At 42.0% G+C, this 15966-nt stretch overlaps 1 long non-coding RNA gene across 1 annotated transcript in view; it reads left to right on the top strand.

Moving 5' to 3' along the window:
• Window positions 1-13477, top strand: part of LOC140118846 (uncharacterized) — a 32770-nt gene extending 19293 nt beyond the window's left edge. Inside the window, exons 2-4 of the long non-coding RNA XR_011853268.1 lie at window positions 4446-4616; window positions 9030-9220; window positions 9559-13477. This is a non-coding gene — a long non-coding RNA (uncharacterized lncRNA). The remainder of the gene's footprint in view (window positions 1-4445; window positions 4617-9029; window positions 9221-9558) is intronic.
• The last annotated feature ends 2489 nt before the right edge of the window (window positions 13478-15966 follow it).

Genomic DNA, 15966 nt, shown 5'->3' with positions numbered 1-15966 from the left:
TCAATGTTAGGGTGCTGTGTATAGTTTTTGCTGGGTGTGTGTATATTGTGATTACTGGGGGCCATATATAGTTATTGCTGGGGGCTATATAAAGTGATTATTGGGGGTTGTATATAGTTATTGCTCGAGATGTAAATAGTTATTGCTGGGGGCTTTATACAGTGATTTCTGGGGGCTGTATATAGTTCTTGCTGGGGTACTACATATAGTTAATGCTGGCGGGGACTGTATATAGTTAATGCTGGGGGGACTGTATATAGTTAATACTGGGGGACTGTACATAGTTGATGCTGGGGGGGCTCTATATAGTTAAGGCTGAGGGGGCTATATATAGTTAATGTTCGGGGGCTGTATATAGTTATTGTTAGGAGGCTGTGTATAGTGTTTACTGGGAGCTATATATAGTTATTTTCGGGGGCTCTATATAGTGATTACTGGGGGCTGTATATAGTTATTAGTGGGGGCAGTATATAATGGAGAGGGACTGTATATAGTTGATTCTGGGGGGCTATCTTTAGTGAAGGCTGGGAGGGCTGTATATAGTTACTGTGGGGGCTGTATATAGTTATTTTAAGGGGGCTGTATACAGTGAAACTGGGGGCTGCATATAGTAAATATTGGGAGCTATATATAGTTATTATTAGGGGGCTTTTTATAGTTATTGCTGTGGGGGTTGTATAAAGTGATTACTGGGGGCTGTATATAGATATTGCTGGAGGTCTGTATATATTTATTGCTCGGGCTGTATATAGTTACTGCTGGGGGGCTCAATATAGTGATAACTTGGACCTTTGTATAGTTATCCTATACAGTAACTTCCCAGTATCTCATCCCAGCTACTGGATAATATAGTTGTCAGGTGGTTGAGGATTTGTCAAATGTATTATGTGATTCAGTTAATATTTGCTCTGTGCTGCCACCTACTGGCATAATTGTATACGCGTAAGAGTTGTGGTCACAGGACCTTCCCTCGGCCAGGCTTCTGGCATCTCCCAAGAGATACATGTGAACCAGAGGCAGCCAGTTGTGACTAGATGCTTAGGAGATTTTCAGTCAGGATTTTGAGTAAACGGCTACTTTTTGACTTTTCTTCACATTCAACCTAGACCCCAGCTACCAATACCCTTATCTAGATAGAGATCTGTATTAAACAACACCAACATCCATTCCCAGCATTGGAGAGCCACTGTGATTACAGTACTGTGAAAAATTTACCTCAGAACGCACCAAGCTACTTACAGTCCATGTCAGGAGCGTGTCCTCATCTACAAACTAATATAGCCAGAAGAGAGAGCACTGTACAAGGGCTCTTCTTCTCCACTTAGCGCCTTTAATGGTTCAGCCAGTGTGAGTGTCATATGACTGAGGGCACAGCATTTTGTGTTTTCTTAAAGAGACAGTACACTAATTATTTTCAATCACTAATTATTTACCAAATTGATGCAAGTGATCTCAGCTTCCTACCGCGTGAACCCGTCAAAGGGTGGAGAGCACGGAAATTGCCTCGCCTTGGCGTGGTAGCTGTATGATGCAAATTGTTTTCTCCAGCTCGAATCCACCAGTATTCAGACGGTGTTGTAGTAAAATAAGTTCTTTATTTAGATCATATTAAAAGCAGGCAAATACATCGTTAAAATCCAACGTGTTTCGGACGCTTATTGCGTCCTTAGTCATGGACTAAGTGACTCTGGTGCCATGCCCATACAGTTATAGAAAATAAGGACCATGAAGCCTTCCTTGACTCCTTACAAATAGATGGTCAACCGTTGGTGAAAGCAGCAAGAAGCATTGTACTGTCTCAAATGGTAAGGTTCCAGTGCGACTTGTAAAACTTAGTGATGCATCAGTAGTGTTGCACAAGTTTCATCCTGTTGCACAGCTATACCAACTTGATCCAGAGGATGTCCTGTCTGAAGAAGTCATTGCATACCAACAGTCAGTTAAAGCCAGTACCAAAGATTCTGACAAATCTGTTTCTTCACATTGGTTGACTGAACTAAATGTGGGAAATGCTAAAACTCCTGTTAAAAGAATCAATGGACTTCTTAACATTGCCAAGTGTCACCACCAAGAATTCAGTAAGCACCCATTGGACTTCCGAAAGACAACTTTACTTCAGCATCATATTAACACAGGTAATCATCCTCCAATCAAAGAAAGACATAGTCCTCTAGCCCCTGCAATATACCAGCCAGTGAAGAAGTTAATAAAGGAAATGAAGGATGCTAATGTTATCAGGAAAAGCCAAAGTCCCTGGGCTGCACCATTAGTTCTAGTGAAGAAGAAAGATGGCTCTATTCAATTCTGTGTGGACTACAGGAAACTGAACTACACCACACACAAAGATGCAGATCATCTTCCATGCATTGAGGAGTCTCTTACAGCTCTCTGGTCTGCTGCCTACTTTTCCCCTCTGGACTTGACCAATGGATACTGGCAAATATGATGACAGAAAAAAGACTGCATTTAACACTCCAATGGGACTGTATGAATTTAACAGCATGCCATTTGGGCTGTGCAATGTCCCTGGCACATTCCAGCGACTTATGGAAAGATGTTATGGCCATATAAACTTTCAAAGTGTGTTACGCTACCTTGATGATTTAATAGTGTACTCTTGCTCCTATCAAGATCATCTAAGTCACCTGGCAGTCATATTCATGGCACTCACTCAACATGAACTAAAGATCAAATCTGTTCCTGAAAAGCTTTCTGTTGCACCGAACTGACCAACTCCAAAAACCATCAAAAAAGTCAGAAGTCGGGGGCGGAGCCTGACCGCAGAGAGAGATGGACGCTTCAGTGTGAGCTCCCGCGGCTTAGGCAATAAAGCCTTATAAATCTCACACCTACCTGGCGAAAGCATTAGTGAATACAGTAGGGATAAGCCTGAGGAACATCTAGGCACCCCTAGACAGAGGAAAATGCAAGGGGACATGGACAAGTTCCTCAAGAAAAGGATTGCTTCTCACTCAGCGCTGGAGCGCAAGATGCCGCCGTACACACTGCATGAAATGGAGACGGCAGATGACTCGGAAGCGGACAGCCTCTCTACAGCGGGAGACCTGCCGAGGGATACAGAGGTACAACTGCATACAAAGAATTAGTGGAAATAGAGGTACCCATAACAAGGTACCCATAACAAGGTCTATTCTAAAAAAGACGCTTCTGCAAGCCATGTCCCCAGTTATGAGGGAGCTCGCAGATATCAAATCCGAGCTCCGGCACGTGGGCACGAGTGAAGAACTGAAGACTAAGCAAGAAGCAGTCATTAACTTCAGTTCTGCATTAGAAATAGGCTGTAAGGCCCAATTAGGAGCGCTTAATTCTGCTTTTACCCTCCAGGAAGACCAGGAAAATAGAAGCAGGAGGAAGAACATTAGATTTAAAGGCATGCCTGAAATGATTACACATGAAAAACTACCAGATACAGCCAAAGAGATTTTTGTTTCTTTATTGGGAAAAGACAGATCAGAAAGCATACAAATAGAACAAATACATAGAGTGCTGAGACCACCTCCTAAACAGGATGAACCTCCAAGAGATGTAGTCTGTGGTCTCCTGTCGTATGTAGATACAGCTGCCATCTTGAAAGCTGCAAGGAACAAGGAAGAAATCAGACTGAGAGAAGAAAAAATGGTGCTTTTTCAGGATATCTCATCCACTACTCTTAACAAAAGGAGAATACTAAACAGATCATCTGCGACGACATAACATCTTATTTTTTTGGCTATTCCCATTTGGAATAACATTCCAGAGAGGAGGCAAAAGTGGCATGATAAGACACCCAGAAGATCTAACATCAGCCTGGGAAATCCTGGAAATTGAGCCTCTAGACATAACCTCATGGTCTGCGGTGCCTGAACAGTTTCTGGACTTACCAGCTTTACCTACGAACAAGCCTTTGATCACAACGACAAAAGGGAAAACCACACGAAGAAAGAAATACACAAATTAATGACCCCTGATACTTTGAACCTAACACAGTGGACTAAGTCTGTAAAGGTGTCCCATTCTCAATTAGGCTTGCCTAATAAGACTCAATTGTCACCTTAAGAACCAGTGTCATATGTCACTAACCACTGAGATCACCCCCAAGCTTAAGGGGTAACACCGACCCAGTAGCATCTTAATTGCAGGTTAATGCACCATAGCCCCACCAGCTTTGTAAAAGATATGCTATCTTTACCTACACTCCCCCCATACCTACCTACTCATGCTAGTGACCACCAGCTCAGTAACTTAGTTAGAGGCTATATTGGCCACAACCACTGATCAGCCCCTATCTCCCCTAAATTCTTCTCAGCCGGAGACTGAGAAGACGAGGCCACTAACTAATCCAAACTGCTGATCCTTATACCTAGGCTTCAAAAGATGCACATATCAATTTTACAATTGCATGATTTCTGTTCAAGTTATTGTTTTCTGTTTATGTTCTCCCACAGGTCTTACCTTATTTCGCACAGGAAGGTCCACGTCTCCATCAGCATCTCTCAGAATCATCTAGTCCTCTAAACCGAAATAACAGCCAAGTATGGCAACAGTAACAGTGACAACATTTAACATAAAGGTTCTGAACACACCACAGAAGAAGTCATAGGTTTTCGCTCTACTACGTAAGTCGCAAACTGGTATATGCTATCTACGAGAAACACATTTCAAACATGAGAGAATTCCCAAACTGCCAACACACTGGTTTCAACATTGCTTCCATAGCACATATGAGAGAGCAGTGACAGGAGTAACAATTGCCAAACCAAAAAACATACCTTTTGATTATAACTCTTCTTTTCAAGACAGTGAGGGAAGATTTTTGTTCGTAAAGGGTAGCGTGGGTAACACAAAAGTTACACTAGCTAACTTTTATGCCCCAAATTCAGGTCAGATAGATTGGCTATTAAACTCATTAGACAAACTACTAAACTTTGCAGAGGGTATCATTATTGCTGGGGGAGATATCAACCTAGTCCTACATCCTACATTAGATGCATCTAGGGGAACTTCAAAACAATACCAGAAAGGTTTAGCTAAATCGCATAAAGCTCTCCAGAGATTAGATCTAATAGACATATGGCATCTCAGACATCCCACTACTAAAGATTTTACTTTCTATTCCATACCTCATGACTCCTATCAAAGATTAGACTATATATTTCTACCAAGTTCAGCACCTCCGGCAGTGCAATCTGCATCAATAGGGATCAGGACAGTTTCAGACCACGCACCTGTTACAGAACAAACAACAATAGAAACCCTGCTGTGGCCCCAGGGGCTATGGAGACTAAATGAGACTCTTCTGGACTCAGATTCTCGTTTAAATGAAACAAGAGAAAAATTATTAGCTTTTTTTGCATGCACCCCCCGACTGATACCTCGATTGCATTGCCTTGGGAAGCACACAAAACGTTCATTAGAGGTGAACTCATGGCCCTTGGCGCAGCGTTAAAAAAACAGAAGAAGAAACAAATAGATAACTTGTTACATAAAATATACCACTTAGAGCTAACTCACAAAAAGAATCAGGCAATCTCTGTCTTGGATGAGCTTACAACTCTCAGGAATAACCTCAAAGACTGCCTAAACTTGAAGGCTGCTAAAAACTATGGGCCATATTTATCACTCGTTTTTTCTGTTGTTTTCCGCCTTTTCATTCAGGCGCACCGTTTTTGCGCCATTTTTGCGATTAAACGCCAAACTAGCCGCGCAGCAAAAATAAGCAGCTTTCCCTCATCTATCTTACCAATACAGATGTTTTGCTGCGCCTAATGATATTCATCACTTGCAACGTTTTCATTTAGGTGCAAAAACGGGCGCAAAAACACTCCAGCCCGAAGGTGGCGTTATCTGAAAAGAAAGCACTGAGCCCCTTTGCAGAAGAGCTCATTTCTAGCAGCAAAGCTCAGCCAGACACTGGAACATATAATAGATACATTACATACACTGCAGACAGGAGCTGCAGACTCTATTTACAGTTCATCACCTTCTATTTACAAAATATTCTGCAAAACCCTGAGCTCAAAGCAAGAGAGAAGAGAAGTTTGCACAAGTTTTGCAGAAGCTTGCAGAAGTTTGCAGATACTACAAACAAGTGTCCCCCATGTAATTCTGCACAGTGTCTGAGGGGGATACTGTGCAGAATTACAGGGGTGCAGCAAGAGACCAGCACTGGGGGATCCCCTCCAGGAGAAGCCACTGCTGAGGAGGTCATTGGGTACTGGGTGTCACACACCTGGGTGCTGCTGTGAGTGTTATCTTCATTCTGGGCAGTGGGAGAAGCAGAGAGGAGCTTGTAGCAGGATCACATGTAAGTTCCTGAATCTAACATTGCGCCTAAACCGTTTTAAAGTAAAGTGATTAATAAGAGGCAAAAAATATACTTATCACAGATGGTTGTAGCTTGTGATAATTCTGGCAAAACAGTGCGCCAGAATTTAGGCGCAACTACTACACTTAGGCGCACAAAAGTGATAAATGTGGCCCTATATGTTTTCTAAATACCTACATTACGCCCATGGTGATAAAGGTAATAAACTGATGGCTCAGCTCCTTCAGCTCAAACTTATTAAACAAAATAAAACTCTTCCTACAAGAAATTCATCTCCCGACCCTTTATCCCTCAGAAATAAAGGAGTTAATGTTCCCTGTAATGAAATTAGAGATACTGAAAATGTTAAATTCCCTGCCTCTGCACAAGAGTACCGGGCCAGACGGTCTATCTGCATCATACTATAAAAAATTTGCAGATGTTTTACTCCCACAATTAGTTAAATGGTGTGAAGCCCTTCACACAGGAGCAGAACTCCCAAAACAAGCTCCGGAAGCGACCATAACTGTCCTCCACAAAGAGGGCAAAGACCCCGAATATTGCGGGAGTTACCGCCTTATCTCGCTACTAAACATTGATGTTAAAATCGGGGTGAAGGTCTTATCACAGAGATTAAACAAAGTATTACCCAAGCTCCTACACCCCGACCAAGCCGGATTTGTCAGAATTCCTGCATACATGCTATTAATTATGCCAAACAAAAGAATATACACTTGGTCCTTCTCAGCACTGACGCCAAGAAGGCTTTTGATAGGATAAGCTGGCCATATATGTTCAAGACTCTGAGGAAGTTTGAATTCCCGGAACCTTTTCTAGGAGCGGTAAAAACATTATATACTCAATCCAAGGGTTAGGATTAAGATAAACGGTATATATTCAGACCCCTTTAACATCATGAATGGCACTAGGCAAGGGTGCCCATTGTCACCATCATTGTTTGTGTTGGTAATGGAAACCCTCTTCCAGGCCCTCAGGGAGCATCCTCAAATTTAAGGAATCAAACTTGGCCCTGACGTCCATCTAAATGCTGCATTCGCGGATGACCTCCTAATGATGATTACGAATCCCAAAATTGCATTCCCTCATATTTTCCAGCTCACGGAAACATTTGCCCACATTTATAATTTCAACGTGAACTGAGGCCCTGAATATTTTGGCACCAGCGTCACATATTGCATATCCGCAAAAGTAACTACCCAATCCCATGGCAAACCACAAAAATTAAATACTTAGGAATATATATCTCCAACAACCCCTCCTCACTTTATTAGTACAATTTTTATCCCCTACTCATGCAAATCGAACAACAATTAAAGTCCATAAACGTGCCCTTCATGTCTTGGCGGGCAAAGAAAAATCTTCTAAAAACATTCACAATGCCTAAACTCCTCTATATGCTGCAGATGGTCCCTATACACTTACCTATAAACTTCTTCACCTCTATAAGATCACTATTTAGGAAGTTTCTATGGAAAGGGGGTAGCTCTAGACTAGCCTACAGCAGACTGATACATCCCAAGCAAAAAGGAGGAATTGGCCTTCCAGACCCTAAAAAGTACTATTCCGCAGTGCACCTCAGGAGATGGGTACAACTAAACAACAAATCAGCCGACATTCTAGGAACACTTTGACAATTTGACCAGAGGTCAAAGACAGGCCTTACAAGAACTAGGGAAGATGAAGCAAGTGCTTTTTAAACCGGCCGATAAAGGCGGTAATGTGGTGGTCTGGCCTATAGACTTATATGAAGCAGAGGCCTTCAGACAATTGCGACAACAGGACTGTTACAAACAACTTACAGAGAATCCCACGGAAAGATTCAGCAGGGAACTGGCATATATATTGGATAGGGCTCTCGAGAACCACACCATACCATCACGAATTAGGAAGGGTCTGGAGGTAGAGTCCCCAATTATACCAACTCTATACTTTCTTCCGAAAGTGCATAAAAATGCTAAGGTACCTCCGGGCCGTCCCATAGTATCTGGGTGTGGTAGCCTCTGCGAGCCCATATGTCGATTTACTGATTATTACTTGCGACCATCCGTAGAAGAACTGCCCTCCTACATCCGTGACTCCACGGACGCTTTGAAACGCCTAGAGGGTATAGTGATGGAACCAGACATGTTTCTAGTATCATGCGGTGTTGAGGGATTATATACGTGCATTGCCCACGATCTAGGCATAAAATCAGTAGAATTCTTCTTAGGGATTCGTGATCTGGATGAGGATTTGGTTGAACTCATCTTAACATTGATGAGATTCATCTTGGATCACAATTATTTCCTTTTCAAGGAGAGATTTTACGTGCAGACGAGGGGGGCGGCCATGGGGGCCACTTGTGCCCCCTCGTATGCAAATCTTTTCCTTGTATATTGGGAGAGGAATGAGGTCCAAGATGCTATGGACAGGGCATCGGGACAGGTCATCAGTTGGATGCGTTTTATCGACGATGTCCTGTTCATTTGGCAAGGACCAAAGGCGGGCTTAGACCAATTCCTGGACGACTTGAACTCCAATAATTTGAACATCAGGCTGACAAGTAACATCAGCCAGCAACATCTAAAATTTTTGGACATCCAAATAGATGTTGGACAGGGTGGACAATTGAGTACATCTGTCTACCGTAAGGAGACTTCGGTTAATGCTTTGTTACGTGCCAACTCTTTCCATCCGGCCCACACGATACGTTCTATTCCCACAGGTCAGTTCTTGAGGGCTAGACGAATTTGTGACACCCAGTCCAATTTTGAAGAAGAATCCAGAATTTTGAAGGCTCACTTCAAACAAAGGGGCTACCGTGACTCAGATATACAGAGGGGTTATTTACGTGCCAAGGCATCAGACCGAAGGTCCTTACTTACTCAACAGCAAAAAAGATCTAAAGAGAACAAGGTGAGGATCATTAAATCTTATAACTCTCAATGGAGGGAAATGAACTCCATTTTTGAGCGATTTTGGCCCATACTGCAGTCTGATCCGGAAATTAAAAAACACATTACTGACACACCACAGGTGGTATCAAAGCGTGCAGATACTATTGGGAATAGATTGGTGAGGAGCCATTATGCACCCCCCAAACCGAAAAATTACATTTTTGGATCAAAGGGCCCTGATTGGGGATCCTACCCCTGTGGACACTGCAATATATGCCCCCAAATGGTAAAAACAAAGATGTTCCAGGATTCTGAGGGAGAACGCAATTTTAATATTGTGCATTTTATAAATTGCAGCACTACGGGCGTAGTTTACATCGTCTGTTGTCCTTGTGGACTGAAGTACGTGGGGATGACCACATGAGAATTAAGGACGAGAGTCCAGGAACACATGAAAGACATACGAGCGGCTGCTAAACTTCTCCCCACGGATCATGAACAAATCATGAAATTGAAACCAATTCCCAAACACTTTCTGGAATGCCATGACTGTAGAAGGCGGGATCTGCATAGATATGGCATAGATAAAATCATCTTAGGAGGCCGCGGCGGCAACACCTTCAAGAAATTGGAAAGGATAGAACTCAAGTGGATGGTCAAATTGGCCACAACATCTCCCCATGGACTGAATGAAAAACTCTCTTTCTCCCCATATATATAAATTTTGTTCGTGGTTTTACATGTTTTCTACGGGTTTTATTGAGATAAATGAGGCTTTGGTTGGGTGCCTTGTTCCTTTTCTGGTGCTTCTGATGATTATGGTATGCACAATTTCAGATTGGGAACCTAATACATATGTGTTATTTATGGGGCTGGTGTGTCTTTGTGGTAGTTTTAGGAGTACATAATTGTGGTTGGTTTATATTTTTATGATACTGGCTTGTGCATCTATATTATAGAGTTATCGTGCAGGGGGTATTCCCCCTAAGCCTATTAATAGGGATACTGTCTAAATCATTGATCTCATTTTGGGTTATGAATTTTAATTCACGTTTTTCTTCTTTTTTCTTCTTTTTGGGCTTAGCATTTCAAATGTAATGGACCATGTTTATACACTGGTTCCATTATTATATGTTAACGAATCACAGTATTCATCTTTATCTTTGTTCACAACACATATTGCACAGGGGCACCTAGCAGTCTAATTTTCACCCGCACTCTTACGAGTGCATATTACTTAATGGAGATATACTATTATCCTCATACAATTTCTTCTTTTTGCACTGTTTGCACAATTTTTGTATTTTTTTGCACACTTTGCACAACACTTGGCCCCCTCTCTTTTCCCCCCCTCCCTAACTTTGCATTTTTACCTAGCACCTTATTTGTCACTGTGTCAATCATGACTTCAATCTTCATTTCTCATATATAGTTTATATATATGCATTATTTCAAATGTAGGTCCTAATAATTATTCGGATTGACTATAAATCATCAGCACTGGCACTGCACAATAACTCTTTTCACAAATAATTTTACACAATTTTGGCACAATCACTAGTTATCTATCTTCATGCACAGTAACCCGATTTTAACATTATTAAGTAATGGCACTTTACTCATATTTCTATTTATGTATCTTCAACTCCAGTCTAATGTTTACAGTTCTATTAACTAAAGTTAATGTTTACTTTATAAATTTTAATAACAGGGGCCTTTATTATTTATTTCGCATGCATACTTATTCTAATTTAGATCATTGACGGCTTTCCCTTACTCTTGCCAGTATCCAAGACGGCGGTGGGATGCGCATCATTTCGGCGCATGCGCACATCTCGATGGTGGCGCCGGACTTCCGTGTCACGATGACGCGCATCATATGCGCGTCGTTCGTCTCCCGGGAACATGGCTCCGCCTCCAGACGTGTGTATGGAGACCGCGATGATGCGCTGGCATACACACCTGCTGCTCTTGCTACCATTATACAGCACAAAATAGTAACCAACGTAAGCAAATGAAGAAGGAAAATATGTAAGCTATATGAAATAATATAGTCTTTATTAATACATATATAAAGATGAAAATTGGCACAACAATGAAAGGAGGTTAAAAACAAGGAGACAATGCATGTAAACATAAAGTAAATGTATAAGACAAATGGAAATCACAGGTGGAGAGGTAATAAGGAACATCGGTAGACAAGAAAGCAATGGTGAATGGCACAGAATCACTGTGCAACAATGCAGTTTGTTGCAATATCAGGGGCTTGGGAATGCTTGAAACATCTCACAACGAAAGAACTCCTAGAGATAGCTGATCAACCTGATACTCTGCTTAACTTTCTAAACCGAGTCCTTCCCAACATAAATTTCATGCATAAATTCAACTTTTCATTATTATGCAAGCAGGTGGCAGCAATGACCAAGGCCAATACAAAAACATCCTGGTTAGAAGAACAGATCCTAAATACAACAGACACTAGGCATTTACTATCTAAATTCTATCACCAATAGGTGACTTTAGAAGACCAGGGACTTAAGCCAGCGCATATACTAGCATGGGAAAATTACTTGGGATTCACAATCTCTGAAAGTGACATACGAAAAATTATGAATAATTCCCATGGTTTTTCCAGGTGTACGAAATTTAAGGGAAACTCCTATAAAATAATAACAAGGTGGCACAGAACTCCCATGGATGGGGTTGATCCCACATAGTAAATGCTGGAGATGTACCCTAAATGGGGCGTTCGATCTACATATATTCTGGACATGCCACCAAATTAAGCCGTTCTGGGAAAAAATTTCTCGTACTATAAATAGTATTACAAATTTAAATATTAAATTGACACCAGAATCGGTTCTATTATGGCTACCGAACCAAACATGGAAACCTAGGAAAAACCATCTTCCCACAGTAATGATACAGACAGCCAAGTCATTGATCCCACTACACTGCTTAGCAACTCCCCTCCAACAAGAGTGGAGAGATAAAATGAACCAGATATTTAGATTAGAAAAAATTACTAGCTGGACAGATAGGACACATGAATCTTTCCTGAACACCTGGGAAAATTGGAACAAGCACAAGAGCTGACCGGGGCCTCTTCTGTGATGTAACTCAACTTAATCCCACTTACCCACCCAAGAAAACCTCACCATATCCTGCAAATGCTCCATTAAGCGGGTAATGGTTAAAGCAACCGATAATCTGACCCTTAACAAGAACACATGTGTTACACAATGAAATACAAGTAGAAGACTTAATACGGATATCTGTTACACATAATAGAAGATGGAGACGTGGACCACCCAGACATACTCTGACCAAGTCTGAGATATAAACTGTTTCGTCAAGTAGTTACCTGAGCAATTTTTATTAGAAGCAACTTACTTTAAAGTATTCAATTAGTTGAAAAGGTTAATGCCTTTATTGTTTTACTCTACCCCCCCCCCCTACCTCACTCCTCTTACATTCCCAAATACCTCTGAAGCCTTCCAACCTCTATTATGCAGCTTGGCCTCCACGTCACGAGGCAAAGGATGGATGACTTTTCCCTCTCCCCTCGTATTGTCAAATGTTTAAAGGATAAAAACTGTATGAACTTCTGGAAGAGTCACAGTTAAACTTCACAGGTCGCCTCCTGATGTTGAACTTAAACTCCTGTGGAGACAATGCAAATGTCTTTTCCTCCAGAAAGGGTTAATCCTGCGAAATAGCCTGGACCCTGCTTCAGGTGAAAGACTGCATCAGATCCTCATTCCATCATCCTCCATTAGATCATGATGCACTGCTCCAGATCCTCATTAGATCATCCTTGATGTCTACCTTGATCAATTCGGACCCTTCGATGTGCACAAAACAGAGGCTACCATCCATCGTGGTATGCAAGGAGTGGGATGCAAGGAGATATTGATAATTGGTGCAGTGAATGTCCAGCTTGCAATCTCACCAAAGCAGGAAAGAAGGATGCAAAGGCACCTTTACATCCTATCCGCTCTTACAAGCCAAACGAACTGGTAGCTTTGGACCATGGGAAACTTTCTCCATCTTGTTCAGGCTATACTCATGTCCTTACCATGGTGGACCGCTTTTCCAAGTGGGTTGCAGTTGTTCCTGTTAAAGACCTCACTGCACATACAACCGCCATAAAATTCTACCATGACTATGTGAAACACTATGGATGTCCAGAAGCTGTCCTAACAGACTGTGGACCAGCCTTCGAATCTCAATTATTCCATAAACTTTTCCGATTCAACAAGTGCAAAAAACTACCGTATTTTCCGGACTATAAGGCGCACATAAAAGCCTAGGATTTCCTTAGGAATCCAAAGTGCGCCTTATAGTCCGGTGTGCCCTATGTATGGCGCAGGGCAGCGGACCCTACTTACATAGGTCCCCGCTACCGGAGACCGGAGACAGCAGATCTCCAGCGGGAACTGCAGACCACGCGGCACGAACAACTTCTGCCGCGTCGGTCTGCAGTTCCCGCAGGAGATCTGCTGTCTCCGGTAGTGGGGACCCATGTAAGTATGGTCCGCTGCCATCCTCCCCCCTGAAAGGACCCCCTTCCCCGCTCACCTCTCCGGTCGCTCCGTCTCCGCTCACCTCTCCGGTCGCTCCGTCTCCGCTCACCTCTCCGGTCGCTCCGTCTCCGCTCACCTCTCCGGTCGCTCCGTCTCCGCTCTGCCACGCCCCCGGAACTCCGCCACGCCCCCGGCCACCCTGCGCCTTATAGTCCGATGCGCCTTATATATGGAATAATTCCATATATAAGGCACATCAGACTGATGCGCCTTATATTCCGGTGCGCCTAATGGCCCGGAAAATACGGTACGAACCACAGCTTACCATCCCCAAAGAAATGGCCTTTGTGAAAACATAAACCAAACCTTTGCAAATTGAAGCAGTTTGTAACATATTGATAAACAAGCAGAATGGCCTAAATAACTTGATGAACTAGTGGAAATTTACAATAACACAACCCATTGTTCTACAGGTTACTCACCTTTCTATCTTATGTTTTGAAGACAAGATCAACTACCAAACGACCGTGAGCTAGGAATCCAAGTACTTGATTCCATAAACCCTTTGCCAAAAACTGATTGGGTCGCTGAACACCAGCGTGGAATGCTTGAGACCAAAGAAATTGTGGATTACCGCATGGAAGAAGCTCGAAGACGACAACAAGAAGAATAAAACTTGCAAGCTCATGCACAGCCATTACAAGTTGGAGATAAAATATGGCTAAAGAATTTTCACCATTCTGGAAAACTAGATCCACTCTGGGAAATGGAACCATACACCATTACAGCCATTCCTTACCCTGAATCAAATGTCTATGAAGTCCAAAAATTAGGAAGAGTTTCACAGGTTGTTCATCACAGTCGATTAAAAATTTGCACTAAAGAGAAGCTGCAAAATCAGCCATTGCCTCAACAGCAGCTGCTTTCTGGGTGTTGTTTTCAATAAGGTTCACTTATGGTGGTGTTACATTATTCTGTTATCTCAAATCTACTATGAGTGGGGAATGGGGCCTATAAGTCACCATTTCTTTATCCTGGAAGCCTTGAAGGGTTTAGTCACTTGTTGGGGTTTTTAACTGTTCCCATTCCCCAGAGTCTTTGTAAATGAATGATGGTGGCATAAAACTGTTTCAGGAAAATATACCACTCATAACCAAACGCTGCTCGCTCTGCTCTGTGTCCTGCCATATGCCCTAAAAGCAGTTTACACCTACATGTGAGGTATTTCCGTGCTTGGGGGAAATTCTACAATAAACTGAGGTGTGTGTTTTTTCCTACAACCAATTGTAAATCTGTACATTTTAGACCTAAATTAACATATTAGTGAAATAAAATATTTTTCAAAATGTTACTTCCATATTATTTTAATTTCTGTGAAATACAGAGGGGATAGAAGGTTTATACCCCTTAATAAATTCCTAAATGGGGTCACTTGTTGGGGTTTTTAACCAATCCCATTCCCCAGAGTCTTTGTAAATGAATGATGGTGGCATAAAAGTGTTTCAGGAAAATATACCCACTCATAACCAAATGGTGCTCGCTCTGTTGTGAGCCTTGCTACAGGTCCTAAAAGCAGTTTACACCCACATGTGGGGTATTTCTGTGCTTAGGAGGAATTGTGCCATAAATAGGGGTGTGTGTTTTTTCCTACAACCCTTTGTAAATTTGTACATTTTAGGGCTAAATTAATATTATAGTATCATAGTTTATACGGTTGAAAAAAGACACTAGTCCATCAAGTTCAACCAAGGAAGGGAAGGGATTTAGGGGAAACAATTCTATATAACATAACCATCAATGTTATTTAGGTATAAAAAGGCATCTAGACCCTTCTTGAAGCTCTCTGCTGTCCCTGCTGTGACCAGCGCCTGAGGCAGGCTATTCCACAGATTGACAGTTCTCATAGTAAAAAAGCCCTGTCGCCTCCGATTATTAAAACTTGATTTCTCCAGACGGAGACAGTGCCCTCTCGTCTTTTGATTTGACTTAATCTGAACTTAATCTGAACTTACTACCATATTTTTTGTATGGACCATTCATATATTTATTATATATTATATAATTTATGATCTACTAGTACCCCCAGGTCCTTCTCAACAAGTGACTCTCCCAGATTTACTTCCCCAAGGACATATTTTGCCTTTGGATTATTAGCCCCCAGGTGCATGACCTTTCATTTATCCACATTGAACCTCATTTGCCAAGTGGATGACCAAACATTCAGTTTGTCCAAGTCACC

This window comes from Engystomops pustulosus, chromosome 2, assembly GCF_040894005.1.
Source record: "Engystomops pustulosus chromosome 2, aEngPut4.maternal, whole genome shotgun sequence".
Lineage (NCBI taxonomy): Eukaryota > Metazoa > Chordata > Amphibia > Anura > Leptodactylidae > Engystomops > Engystomops pustulosus.
This window is presented reverse-complemented; position numbering and strand designations above follow the sequence as displayed.